Source organism: Pinus tabuliformis, chromosome J, assembly GCF_031772625.1.
Source record: "Pinus tabuliformis cultivar Carrire ecotype Pingquan chromosome J, CPIR1, whole genome shotgun sequence".
Taxonomy (NCBI): domain Eukaryota; kingdom Viridiplantae; phylum Streptophyta; class Pinopsida; order Pinales; family Pinaceae; genus Pinus; species Pinus tabuliformis.
Genome location: NC_142295.1, coordinates 63,587,805 through 63,601,722, shown reverse-complemented (window position 1 = coordinate 63,601,722; position 13,918 = coordinate 63,587,805). Strand labels below are relative to the sequence as shown.

At 36.0% G+C, this 13,918-nt stretch overlaps 1 non-coding gene across 1 annotated transcript; it reads left to right on the top strand.

Moving 5' to 3' along the window:
• Nucleotides 1-11,566: 11,566 nt before the first annotated feature.
• TRNAY-GUA (transfer RNA tyrosine (anticodon GUA)) lies at nucleotides 11,567-11,650 on the top strand. The gene has a single exon. It is a non-coding gene; the product is annotated as a tRNA-Tyr (tRNA).
• Nucleotides 11,651-13,918: the final 2,268 nt, after the last annotated feature.

Genomic DNA, 13,918 nt, shown 5'->3' with positions numbered 1-13,918 from the left:
GTTTATGATTAATTGATTGAGATATTGTCATTTTGGATATATTGTTATTGCTCATTATAAGTGTAAGAGGAACGAAATTATATGTGAATGTTTTATTAAATTAATTCAACTAACTATTTAATTGAATTAATATAACATCAGATTTTTTTATTAACGATATAACTTGGAAATCAATATTTTCAGTTATAAGTTATCTTTTTTTTTCACATATAAATATCAACACATGAGTTAGTTAGTATTAATATATTTTAGTTAATATTTTCATCTAATGTTTTCATTTAACATTTTCGATCCACTTTCGTCCTTTTCCTTACAACTTTCACATCTTTCAAGTCTCCATCAACTGGAGCAATCTTTGTTCGAGTAACTAAACCCAATTCAAAACCAATTGGAACCACAAAAGCAAATGGAAAATAGTTTAACATAGGGCTTTGACTGAGTGGTCTCCCAAATGTTGATGAGGACTATTTTGGCCATCAACACCGTGCTGTAGGAGATTTCATCGTAAATGATTCTGTAGGGTTATACCCTTTACATCCCATTGGCCATGATACAATTATGGATATGGGAGGACATATAAGTCTTCTACCTATGGCGCATGTCTCTGGTAAATGTCTTTAGATCCCTCATTCATGGAGCCTACCACATCAACTATATTGACAAGCCAAGAGCACCACCTATTTGTCCTCAAAATGTACTCCATTCTAGCCCAAGTCCAGATCGTTTGCATGAAAAATATACCAAAGTTTTTGCTTTGCAGGTTAATCAATTTGATCCATACCTTATACAAATCTTCATTTCTGCTTAGAATAGAGTCGCTATGATATTTAAGTGCACTTATCATGGAATTATCTTCTAGTTATGGGAGCCATTGAATTAACATTTCCCCTCTTCTAGAAGGTAGGCCAGATTGGCTTGAGCATCCGCCTCTTTGTTTTTCCCATAGAGGATATGATAAAACGACTTATAAGTGAAAGATTCCAGAACACATTTGATTCTTTTAAGGAGGAGCATAAGGAGATTATTATTTGGGGGAGAACTTGCAAGGAGATAACATATTGTAATGAGAGAGTCCCTGAGGATGACAATGGAAGAGATCTCATGTTCCATGGCTAACTGAAGGCCTTGGAAAAGGCCATACATCTTAGCTAGGTTATTCGGTATTTGGCCCAATCCCCAAGAAAACTTAATTTATGGATATCCATCAGGATTTTAGAATTTTATTGTAGATTCAAACTGCATATTGTAATATGCTAAAACAATTGGTTTGAATCTACTCTACTCATCAGGGAAACAAAAATTGATTGATGAAGTCACTAAGCAGAAAAGGAATAATTTCAGTCACACATAACACAATAATTTTCTAGGGAAAGCCACAGCTAAAAAAACCCTTGTTATCTGTATATTGCATTAGTTAAAGAATCTAGATGAATACAATATGCTCTCCTCAACCTTGAGCTCAACCTGCACAACTATTTTCTATCCTCTACCTCACAAGTTGAATCTGACCAATACTTAGCCAATTTTGTTGTCTACTAGGCTCCTACTTCATTGCGTTGTTCCTCAAGGAATTAGCCCCTATTTAATGGGGAAATCTCAAGCAACAAAACTTATAGCTTGTTGACTTTAAATGTTAAAATACACAAAAGGTATTTGTAATAATAATTTTATTATTATTATTATATATATATATATATATAAATACAAGAGATGTTGAATGTTACAATGAAGACCCACATATATACCTAGGCAAGTGTTCTTCCATGACTAGACATGCCTTTTCACTTAACTTAATGACTATTTAACATAATCAATATTTGATTATTTATTATTTACATTATTTATATTCATTTAATTTTATGTAATTTATATTCGTAACATTGCCCCTTCCTTCAAAAGCTTTGTCCTCGAAGCTATATTGCTCGCAATTGTCTTCATCTTGCGATTGTCATCTCGACATAACAATGTAAACTTTAAAACAGGAACTAATACTGTTACCCGTTTTGTAGAGATAGCAAAAAAGTGACCCGATTTTGAAAAGGGGTGATGCAGAACACACGTTTTTTTTAGAGCATAGTTTTTTGCACTTTCATTTTTTTATGTACATTGCATTTTAGAATGGTAGTGATTTCCATGCTAATTTTAAAAAATGGTTATTCTGCATCAAACCCTTTTTTTAAAAGACCTATTTTTTTACTTTAAATTTTCTAATGTATGAAATGTAAATAATTATTTCGTAACCATTTTTTTAAAAGACCTATTTTTTGACTTTAAATTTTCTAATGTATGAAATGTAAATAATTATTTCGTAAATTTAATAATTTTGGAAGTGATCTTCTTCTTCATATTTTCTAGTTCTTTTTTTTTTTTTGTAGTGGGGCTTTTATTGATTTGCATATTTAAAGAAGAAGGTCGATATTTTACATTTTCGATATTCTACATATTTATACATCATTAACTAAATTTTCAATCCACATGAAATAATTGTCTCTAAAAAACAAATATAAAAATATATATAAAAAAGACGAAAACAAAAAATAAAAAATGTTAAAAAAAATTATATCATAAACCATAAAAGAATTTGGAAAAAAAAAAACAAAATTATATATATATATATAATTAAGTAAGTAAATATTGAGAAATAAAATATATATATATATATATATATATATATTAACAAAAACTAGGAAAAAAAAAATAGAAACAAACTAGTTTAAAGAAAAAAATAGAAAAATAATGAAATTTTTTTTTTAAAAACTAGTGAAATTAATATTAAAAAAAAAAAAAAAAAAAAATAAAAAATAAAAAAAAAAATCTCACAAACCATAAAGAATTTGGAAAAAAGAAACAAAATTAAAATATATATATAGAAGTAGAAATAGATACTTTCAGCGATCAGCAATGGTAGGCGATTTCCCGGGGTTCGAACCTACAACATTCGACACGACCGTCATAGGAACTGGGTTGCAGGCTGCCACAGCGACCTCGGCAAGGCACAACGTCCTTCATTTAGTTCCATGCCCCTTCTATGGTCTCCACTGGACTTCTCTATCTCTCGACGACTTCACGGCATGGGCTACAGCAGGTAGGAGTTTACCATTCACGCCTGCCAGTCTTATGCAACTCAATGGCTCGATTAAACCCTTCAAAGCACCCGACGGTGAGGACCTAGAAATCGAACCCGTAACCAAACAAGTTCTGCACTCAGACTTTGAGATCTCAAGCCTGGGCTCGGAACCTTTAAGTCCTGCCAGAGACTTCAATCTGGACATAGCGGGGCCGAAGATTGCATTCTGCGGAGGTACCTTGGTCGACTGGTCAGTGAAGGCCGGTGCGAGTAACTATCTCAAATTTAAAAGTGTGGAGGCCAGCTTCACTTGGTCAGGAGGCCAAGGGTTAATGCCGGTGCCGGATTCCCGTGCGAGTATTTTCCAGGACAGGACGCTGAGTTTAGTGGAGCAGCGGCATCTGTTGAGGTTCTTTAAGCTGGTGCAAAACTATGGTGACGCAGAGGTGCTGAACTTGAAGGTTCTGGGAAATCGGTTTGTGGATTTCCTGGACCAGCAACGGATGCCTTCATATATCAAATCCAAGGAGGATGCGAGGCAAATGTTTGACGAAATGCCTTACAGAGATTTGGTCTCATGGAGGGGCCTGATCTCATTCTACGCACATAATGGATTTTCTGAAGAGGTTTTGAGAAACCTGCGTGAGATGCAGTGTTCAGCTGCCGGATGGCCTATGCTTGGCCCTGCAGAAAATGGAGCCGTGAGTTTCATAGGGGCCTCGACTCCATGCAAGCCAAACCCAGCGATTAAAATCGTGTGCTGCCCTATGAAGGAAAAAAAGAAACAGGCACAGTTTGGGCCTTCAGCAAGCTGTGCATGCACCAGCTTCCTCTCGTCTCAGATTTGCAAAGGAAAGCAGAAACTAGATTTCTCTGCATCGTTCCAGATCATGATTGTGCTCCTCTATGGCAAAACTCTGCTACACAGGGTGAGCTCTTTAGATCTAGTGCAGGACCTCAAGCAAATCCCGAAACTTAAGATGGGGATTCCCTCGGCATCTCAACGACTCCTCCACGAAGGTAAACAACTGGAGGATCTATATCCCCTTTCTTTTTACAACATTCAAAGAAATGCATCCATCATCTTTTCCCTTCGTTTGAGAGGGGGAGCTGTTGGACAGTCATCTTCAGCTGCAGCTTCTTCATACAAAGAAGTTGTCCATGCTCAGATGCCCAAGAAAACAGCTCCACCAGCTAAGGCTCCAAAACCTTTTTTGGTGGACAAACTGGAGGAAACCCCCTCCATTGAAATAATGCATCCTACGATGGATAGGCAATACCAACTGTTTGCAGAGCTTGGCATTATTTGCAGATTCAATGGGATATGACCACGCACAGCAGATCTATACCAATGGATTCACTCTAACTGGACCAACAATTGCAAGGTTCTTCTCTGCTCAAAAGGTTTCTTCATTGTAATATTTGTTTGCAGTGAGGACTACCAAAAAGTATTAACTGAAGGCCCATGGTTTTGGGACTCAGCGGGTTTATTCCTAACCCCTTGGTTCCCAGATTTCGATCCTTCTACAGCAATCATCACCAAACTCCCCATCTGGGTCAGACTTCCCAACCTCTCGGCGCATTTATGGCACTTTGTTGTGTTTCAAGGAATCGGCAATTCTCTAGGACGCTTTCTCGACACAGACACCTCTAGAGGGGAAAAGGGCATATACACCTTCGCTAGAATCTGTGCAGAAATAGACATAAGCAAAGGTCTACCTGATCAGATTATTCTCAAAATTGGAGACTTTCATTGGACTCAGACCCTGGATTTCGAGAACACCTTCAGAGCTCGTGTCCATTGATGCCTGCCCAAAAAAAGAAAGCCAACTCTAAGCCAAAATCCAAAAGCTGGAAACCTCATGATCCTCCCCCAATGGATGTTTTTGATTCCAGCTCAGATGAAGAGGATGAGGATGAGGAAGACATGGACGCAACGCTGGCACAGGGTTTGCCCTCGACTGGTCCTAAGGAATCCACTGTCCCTCCTAATTCACAGAAAAGAACTCATGAGTCATCTCCTTCGGATTCAGACAAGGAGATCTCTCCTTCAGCCCAGCTCAGTTTACAAATCATGCCAGCCGAGCAGAGTCATCTTGGTTGGGTCAAAGTTGGTAAAAAGAAAGGAAAAAAAGGCCGAACAAATGATTCTACCCACGATGAGTAGAATCCTTGGTTCTGCTCTTGTTTCTCAGTTCCGTTGGTTTCTTCCTGCTTAGCACTACTCACTTCTTGACTTCTCTTCGGGGCCGAGGTGGATAGTTCATCCTTTCCGGCTGCCCATTTTCTTCGGGGTTCTAAAGAAGATCCGTTTGGTGTCTAGTGTCTTCTCCGACAGGTCTTCTTATGTTTTGTCCTTCTAATAGTTCTGGTTTTCTGTCGCCCTGCGAGGTGTGTTGTTTTTAGTTTTCAGTTTCTCTATCTACTCTTTTTAGTCTCCTGAAGTTAGGCCTGCTATAAAGCTGCCGGTAGTCTGCAGATGCAGAAGTTTTGTACTATATTTTCTTTTGTTAATATCAAAAGCTGACTTACACAAAACAAAACAAAACAAAATAAGTAGAAATAGAGAAATATAAAAAAAAAAAAAAACAAACAAAACAAATACAAAAACAAACTAGTTTAAAAAAAAAAAAAAAAAATTAACGAAAAAAGCAAAAAACTAGTAAAATTAATATTAAAAAACAAAAATAAATTTAAATTATAAAAAAAAAACCCAAAAAATTGGTTATTTTTTATTTAAAAAAACAAAAATGCAATTATCTTTTATTAAATATACCTATTTTATTTAAAAATAAATAAATAATTTTTTTTAAACAATCTTGTCTTTTATTAAAAAAAAAATTAAACAATTTTTATTATTATTATTTTTTAATTTAAAAATTCAAATTATTAAAACTACATTTTATATTTTCAAAAAAAATAAAAATAAACCTACATTTTATGTTTAAAAAAAAAAAATTAAATTTACATTTTTTTTAAACCATCTTTTTTTAATTAAAAAAAAAATTATAATGTTTTTTTTAACAATTAGTTATTTATTTCGAAATATAAATCATTAAAAAAATAATAATAATAATAATTAATTTTCTTAGAACAAATTTTAATTTTTTAATTTAAAATTTAAAAAATTATTAATTTTTTTTAATTAATATATCAAAAAAATTAATTATAATTATGTTTGTTAAAAAAAATTTAAAAATATTATTAAACATTTTTTATTTTTTTATTTATTAAAAGAATTTTTTTAAAACATATTAAAAATTTTTAATGCATATATTTATTGTTTTATTTAAAAAAAATAACGGCCCCTGGCCGCGCCACCACAGGGTGGCGGGAGGGCTGTGGGTCGAGGGCAGTGGACACATTTGGCATGGTGCTAGGACCTTATTCAGAGATGTTTTTGCTGGTATCGACTCGGATCTGGATGCTCAAATAGAATTTGGAGCATTCCAAAAACTGGGAGATCCAACTACTAAAAGACAAGTGGTATGATATTGCTCCTATCTCTTCTCTAATAAATATTAGTACGAAAGCTATCTCCATAATTGTAAATTACGATCAAATCAAATCTATGGAAGCATTGGTTTATACATTCCTGTTGGTATCGACCCTATGGATAATCTTTTTCGCTATTTTCTTACGAGAACCACCCAAACTTCCGACTAAAGGGGGAAAATAATTTTGCTTCTCCAAATCGTCATTCTTTCTCTCCCATCAAAGAAAGAATGACCTTCCCTATAGGGAAGGTCATTCTTTCAATTAGTCCTCGTGATCCTCAAAAGGATCCCTAAGTTGTTTAGAGGGTTGCCCAAAGGCGGTGTATAGGGCATAACCAGTAAAGCTTACAAGTAAACAAGATATGGAGATGGTGACTAAGGTTGCAGTTTCCATTATTAGGTGATCCCAATATCATGGTATGTTTACCATATAATAACAAAGTTAACAGATCTCAACCAATACAATAGTTTCTATGGCTACACAGACCATTGATGATACTTCCAAAACCACGCCAAAAGAAACCCTTGTAGGAACAACCTTAAATACCCAGAATACCCGTTGTTATATGATGAGAAGCTATTCCTCCTGGAACAAAAGGATCAAAACCTTCAGCTCCCCATGCTGGATCCACTGGTTGTATTTTTCTAGTTAGTCCATAAGGATCAGACACCCATATCCCAGGACCATACAAACCCGTTACATGAAATGCTCCAAATCCGAAACAAGCTACTCCTGAGAGGAATAAATGAATTCCAAATACTTTTGGCAAATCTAAACAACGTTTTCCCATACGTTCATCACAGAATATGCCCAGATCCCAATATACCCAATGCCAGATAGCTGCCAAAAAGCACAGGCCAGAAAACATGATATGTGCCCCGGCCACACCTTCATAACTCCAAATACCGGGATTAATTACAATTTCTCCGGTGATGTTCCATCCACTCCATGAATCCTTTATTCCCAAACGAGTCATAAAAGGTATAACGAACATACCTTGTCTCCACATTGCATCAAGAACAGGATCGGATGGATCAAAAACTGCTAATTCGTACAGAGTCATTGAACCAGCCCAACCAGCAACTAGAGTTGTATGCATTATATGTACAGAAATTAACCATCCAAAATCATTCAATACGACGGTATGAACGCGATACCAAGGCAAACCCATGCAAACACCCCTTTATCGGAAAAAGTAGACACTATGTAACTTTCTCACATTGGATTGGAAGAGATCATGTTATCGAGCTAGACCCGGATCATCTCGAAAGTGAACTTCTATTCACTTGGACATTGCTAATGATGGAACAGGTTTGAAACAATTTTGTTCATACATAATAGCAGGGAGAGGCAAAGATATTTTATCGTTTGTATGTACCAATACACAATGTAGGGATTGGTCCCATTTATATTGATAAAAAAGAGGAAAGAAACGAGATATTCTAATCCTTCCATTCGTTCATGAACGATACCTTTGCAATTTATGGACTAAGTCAGATATAATTTTTGATGAAAGAATATCATTTTTCTACTAAAGAGTGGAGTTATTATTGTTCCATAAACAGTAATACTTTACTGCACTGAGGGAAAAACACCGGAATCTCATAGGTGTAAAAAATGGATATCTGTCACCAAATCACCACCTCCCCATGGATAGGAATAAATCACAGATATAAAAACAAATGGTATTTCAACAAGATCTTTAATGGAACAATATTTTAAAAAGATTTGGAATAAATAGTATTCAAAAGGTTCATGAAACAAACTATGGATAAACCCAAGCAATCTTTTCATAGACATTTGAAACCAATTCGCAGACGTTCGAAACCAATTCGTAGATATTTGAAACCAATTCGTAGACATTTTTCACCTATTAGGTCGGGAGATCGGATCAATTATAAAAATATGAGCCTAATTAGTCGATTTATTAGTGAGCAAGGAAAAATATTATCCGACCGAGTGAATAGATTAAATTCAAAACAACAACGTCTAATGGCTAACGCTATTAAACGAGCTCGTATTCTATCTTTGTTACCTTTTCTTTATAATGAAAACTAATTTGATCCATGGGAAATAAGCCTACTCCTTAATCAAATCGGAGTTGGAATATATGTTCGATAAAGATGCAGATCTTGAGTCTATTGTTGAAAAATTCAACAGGATTTCATTTTTGGAAAAGAATTGGATTGAATTCTTTTCGTTCATTTCCAATCCAATATGAAAAAACTTTTCAATATTTCGACCTTCCCGGAGGGAATTCTCCGGGAGAATCTGTTCTATCCATTCCATCTTTACCTATTTATTTCATCTATACCTAACCTATTTCATCATACGATAAGTTTTTAAAGATGGTGGAAAAGCAATTACTATCTAATACAGCTATTTGTGCAAGTGTTTTACGATTTGGAAGCAACTGCCTCTTGTACAAATATTGGATGAATCTATTATAAGAAACCCCATTGGCACGAGCTGCTGCATTGATCCGAGTAATCCACAAACGACGAAGATCTCTCTTACGTTTACCTCTATCTCGGTGGGCGGAAACTAAGGCTCTAGCTTTTCGTTGGTTAGCAGTTTGAAAAAGTTTCGAATGGGCCCCTCGAGAGCCTGATACAAATGCAAGAATTTTTTTCCGACGTTTTCGAGCTATATATCCACGTTTCACTCTGGTCATTGAAGTTTACTCTCATGAATCGCTAATATTTTTCTCGGTTAGTCATTTGTTTTGTTTGGTCCATTGAGAATAACACTGATTCTTCTTATTTAGAAAATAAAAGTTCCAATGGCTTTTGCTACTGCAACCTTCCCAACCATAATTCCCTTTGGATAGGCATCTTCCTGGTAGGCAAGGACTGGGACCTTGTACTGAGAATGAGAAAAAATCATGGGTTTCATCGTTTCAATGGTTCTTTCTCCAACGGTAAGGTCCTCTCTATACGCCGGAGCCTTTTATTCATTTCCGAAATATGAGATGAGTATGTTATCAGTAACTTGTACGGTTTACCATCTCCAGCTCTACTCTTGAATCATTAAGTAATAAATACTCTCATTACAAGATCTATTAATACAGTAACGACATGTAATTCTGGGGTTGGCTAGGTAGCTGACCCTGTTGTTCCGTTCTCACGGCAATATGAGCATAAACTTTATGCTTCTTCAATTTGCATGATTTCCCCGCTCAATGGATTGATGACCATTCGCTACCAATGAGGAATTGCTTTTCATCCCACATCAAGGTGATTGGATTTGCACCAATGGAAACCATAAATTTCATCCCCGGTAAGGTTAGATGATGGATCTTTACTTGATTACAGCGGGAAAATTCTTCTGTTATTCCGTTATAAGAATTTCCCAGTCTGTTTAAGTTTCTGATCCAAGCGAGTCGCACATACACCCTAGCACATACTCCTCTACGCTGAGGACATCCTCGAAGAGTAGGAGATTTTTTTCTATTCTTTATTGGCTGTCTTGCATTTCTAATAAGTTGTTGAATAGTGGGCATTCTAGCTGTATTGTATGCGGAATCAACTGGTTCAGATTGATCCTAACCATACCATATCAGGTGATTATGAAATGAATCACTTCCCCCCCCCCCCACTTTTTTTTTGAAAAGGAACAAAGATATCACAGTTTACAGTTCATTATAAAAATAAATTAAAAAGAGGATCTTCCGCTATGAGATCAACCTTCCACTACGACATCAACAATGCCATAAGCTTGGGCTTCTGTTGCTGACATAAAAACATCTATGTTCAGGTCCCGTTGAATTACCTCTCTGGGTTGGTCCGTTCTTTCTATATAACATCTGGTTATGTAATCGCGAAGCATCGTTACGTGTTTTGATTCGTTATGAAAATCTGCAGTCGATCCGTCATAATAGGAACTAGCAGGTTGGTGGATCATAACCCTAGCGTGAGGTAATGCTATACATTTAGGCATTTCTCCCCCGATTAGGATGAAAGATCCCATTGAAGCAGCTACCCCCATGCATATTGTATGTACATCTGGTACTGTTGCTTGCATCATATCGAAAAGACCTACCCCTGGTATTACTGATCCACCGGGACAGTTGATAAATGAGAAAATATCTTTATTTGAATCTTCTGCACTCAAATATACCATGAGACCCATGAGTTGATTTGCAATCTCGTGATTGATATCCTGAGCCAAAAACAGTAATCTCTCTCGATAAAGTCGGTTGTATAAGTCGACCCAAGTTGCATCTTCATCTCCAGGGGCTCGGAAAGGCACTTTTGGAACACCAACGGGCATTTGTTTTAATGGAAAGAAGTGAAGCACTATACTCTAATATGGGAACGTAAAGTATATGAAGTTGTGTAACATATGAACTCTGGATGGATGGTATAGGGGAGGTTTTGAACCTATCTGGAAATAGAGCTTTAGATGGATCAAAGATCCATGTAAAAGATCCTTCCATTATTCGAGTTGATAATGTAACGAATCACACTTTTACCGCTAAACTATACCCGCCACGATCCGATTGTAACATACGGATCGATCTTTTGTCCAACCAACCCATTTATATTTTTTTGAGTCTTTTCCGGATAACTTCGATCAGAGAACGATAAGCCCCATTCACTATTTAAATTATTTAAATTAAAATTATCAAGCATGAAACATTTTGTATAATTTGAGTCCATAAAGTCTTTTTTATCGGAACTGGGCCGATGGATCACAAATATAGATTCCGTAAATTGCTTTAGAGTTGTTTTAGTTGCAATATTTAATTTCTGAAGGGACTCCATTTTATCGATAGGCAAGTTTATTGAAAAAAACCTTGAGGAAACCAAGAATTCTTGTAATATTATTGACAACTTCCCGATCACTTTCATATTATAAAGAATAGATTGGTGGCCCCTATCGTCTAGTGGATCAGGACATCTCTCTTTCAAGGAGGCAACGAGGATTCAACTTCCCCTGGGGGTACCATGATCCATTCGTTAGGTATCCTAAATAATTTTAAATTACTGTCTTGTTCCTGGGTCGATGCCCGAGTGGTTAATGAGGACGGACTGTAAATCCGTTGGCAATATGCCTACGCTGGTTCAAATCCAGCTCGACCCAACCAATATCATCAATACCAATCTATCGGTATGGTTATATTCATGCTAATCATGAATGAAAAGATAATTGGTTATTGAACCCCGACATCGATATCTATTCATATCGTAGATGCCCAATTCCGTATGAATCGATACATTTCAAAAATGAAAGAGAAGGATAAGATATTTAATCGACCTAGCACTCGCATAATCTATATGACCTATCTAGCACCTATCATGAAATAAATATTATCTAATAGTAGGTGAACTGTACTGTATTGGGATTGTAGCTCAATTGGTTAGAGTACCGCCCTGTCAAGACGGAAGTTGCGGGTTCGAGTCCCGTCAGTCCCGATCCAATAGTAAGTGAACTGTGAATGATCATGTCAGGATCTGGACGGACTAGTCCTTATCATTCCAGGGTCATGGGGTGGGCCTCTGGATAAATTCGATATGGGATACTTCTTTCTATATCATCACCGAAGCGGGATAGATTCACAATTCCATCTAAATCGTGGAGATCCAAGCAAAATATCTCTCATGTCTGACGAACGTCTTCTGGAGGAGCATAAGGTTCTTATTCGTACGAATCCTATTCTTTCGAAATTATACCAGACATGTGTTGATCGGAACGTTTTCTGATGCACGTAAGTTTTTACTACTAGTCTTATCAAAAGTGATCGTATTAGGTTATACTATTTCCATCGAAGAATTCATTCAATCCATTAGTTAGATTCCGTTACTCGAACCAATTCTATCAATGACATACATCTATTTCATGGATCTTGAAAGAAAGATTCATTCATCTCTATGAGATCAAAATGAGATCAAATCTCGAGCTATTTTTGAACAAAGTTAAAATAAGGAGATCATGGAAGTAAATACCCTTGCATTTATTGCTGTTCTACTGTTCCTTGCAGTTCCTACTGCTTTTCTACTTATCCCTTACGTCAAAACGGCCAGTGCAAGCAGTGGAAGCAATTGATTTTGATGAAAATCAATTGATTGCTGATCACTAGATAGATCTTTATGATCCAGATCATAAGTATAAAATAGGTTATGAGATCTTTTATATTACAACAATATAGGGTGGATCTATTGTATTACAACAATACAGGGTAGGGATTGCTTTTAATTTTTTTTGAAAAGAAAAGAAGAAGTAGTACGGAGGAAAAGAATATCTAACCTTTTCTTTTGTACTACTTCTTCTTTTACACCCATATATGGATAAATATATCTTAATGGTACTTATCCATATATGGTAAATGTAGGATGAAGGACCTCGTACCATAAAATAGCGGAGCTGATCACATCACCTTCTTCCTGCTCCTGGAAAAATAGACCCAATGCAGACAGACTTAATTCTGAACGTACTTGCGGATTCTTTAGGATCAAAGTTGAACATCTTTTTTTCGGTACGAACATCTATATCTAGCACATGTTAGATATAGCACTTGAAATGGTATATGAAAAAGCAAAGGAATCTATGACTTAGACTTATGTCCCATATTTTTCCGAGAACGGAATTCATATCAGATCCGATCAATTCAATTCGGAACCATCCGATAAAACAGGGACTCTTTCTATTCCTACTAAGAAAGAGAAGAGAGATCGTTCTTCAGTGGAAGAAATGATATTATCGACTCATTCTAGAAAAGAACTAATGAATTCAAACCTGTTGAAGAAAATAAGATTTTTCATAGGAAAATGATAATGATAAGGGATTACGTACATCCCTTACGGGGATAAAGAGGAAATAATTCCATGTAGAGTGTTTCAATTTGGAACGAAGATTCAATATTACTGGATCCTTATGGAACAGAATATATTACCATGCATGATATGGAAGGAACGCAATAATTGATTCTTAAGCATTACCATTATAGCCCACTTCTCCCCCATACTACGAGTGAAAGGGAAAATGTAAAAACTACCATTAAAGCAGCCCAAGTTATACCGACTATATCCATACGGATCATGTTCTCTAAAAAATAATGATTTCATCATCGAGATGATAAGGGAACTATTAACCATAGTGCAAAGTTGAAGTTGAAATGACCACCTTTGCATTCTGAACGTTACTGACGTTCGAGCTGATATGAGAGATCAATAAATCCATTTGTTCATTGACCAACAAGTTACTATAACTAACTCGAGGGTCGTACATTCACGACGGAATCGGGATCAAATGTACGTAACTCACTATCTATATTGGTAATATGTACCAATATGTCTCCAGAGGTTCTGTAATGGAAATACAGACTTTTCCTTCCATTTACTTACCTCAACA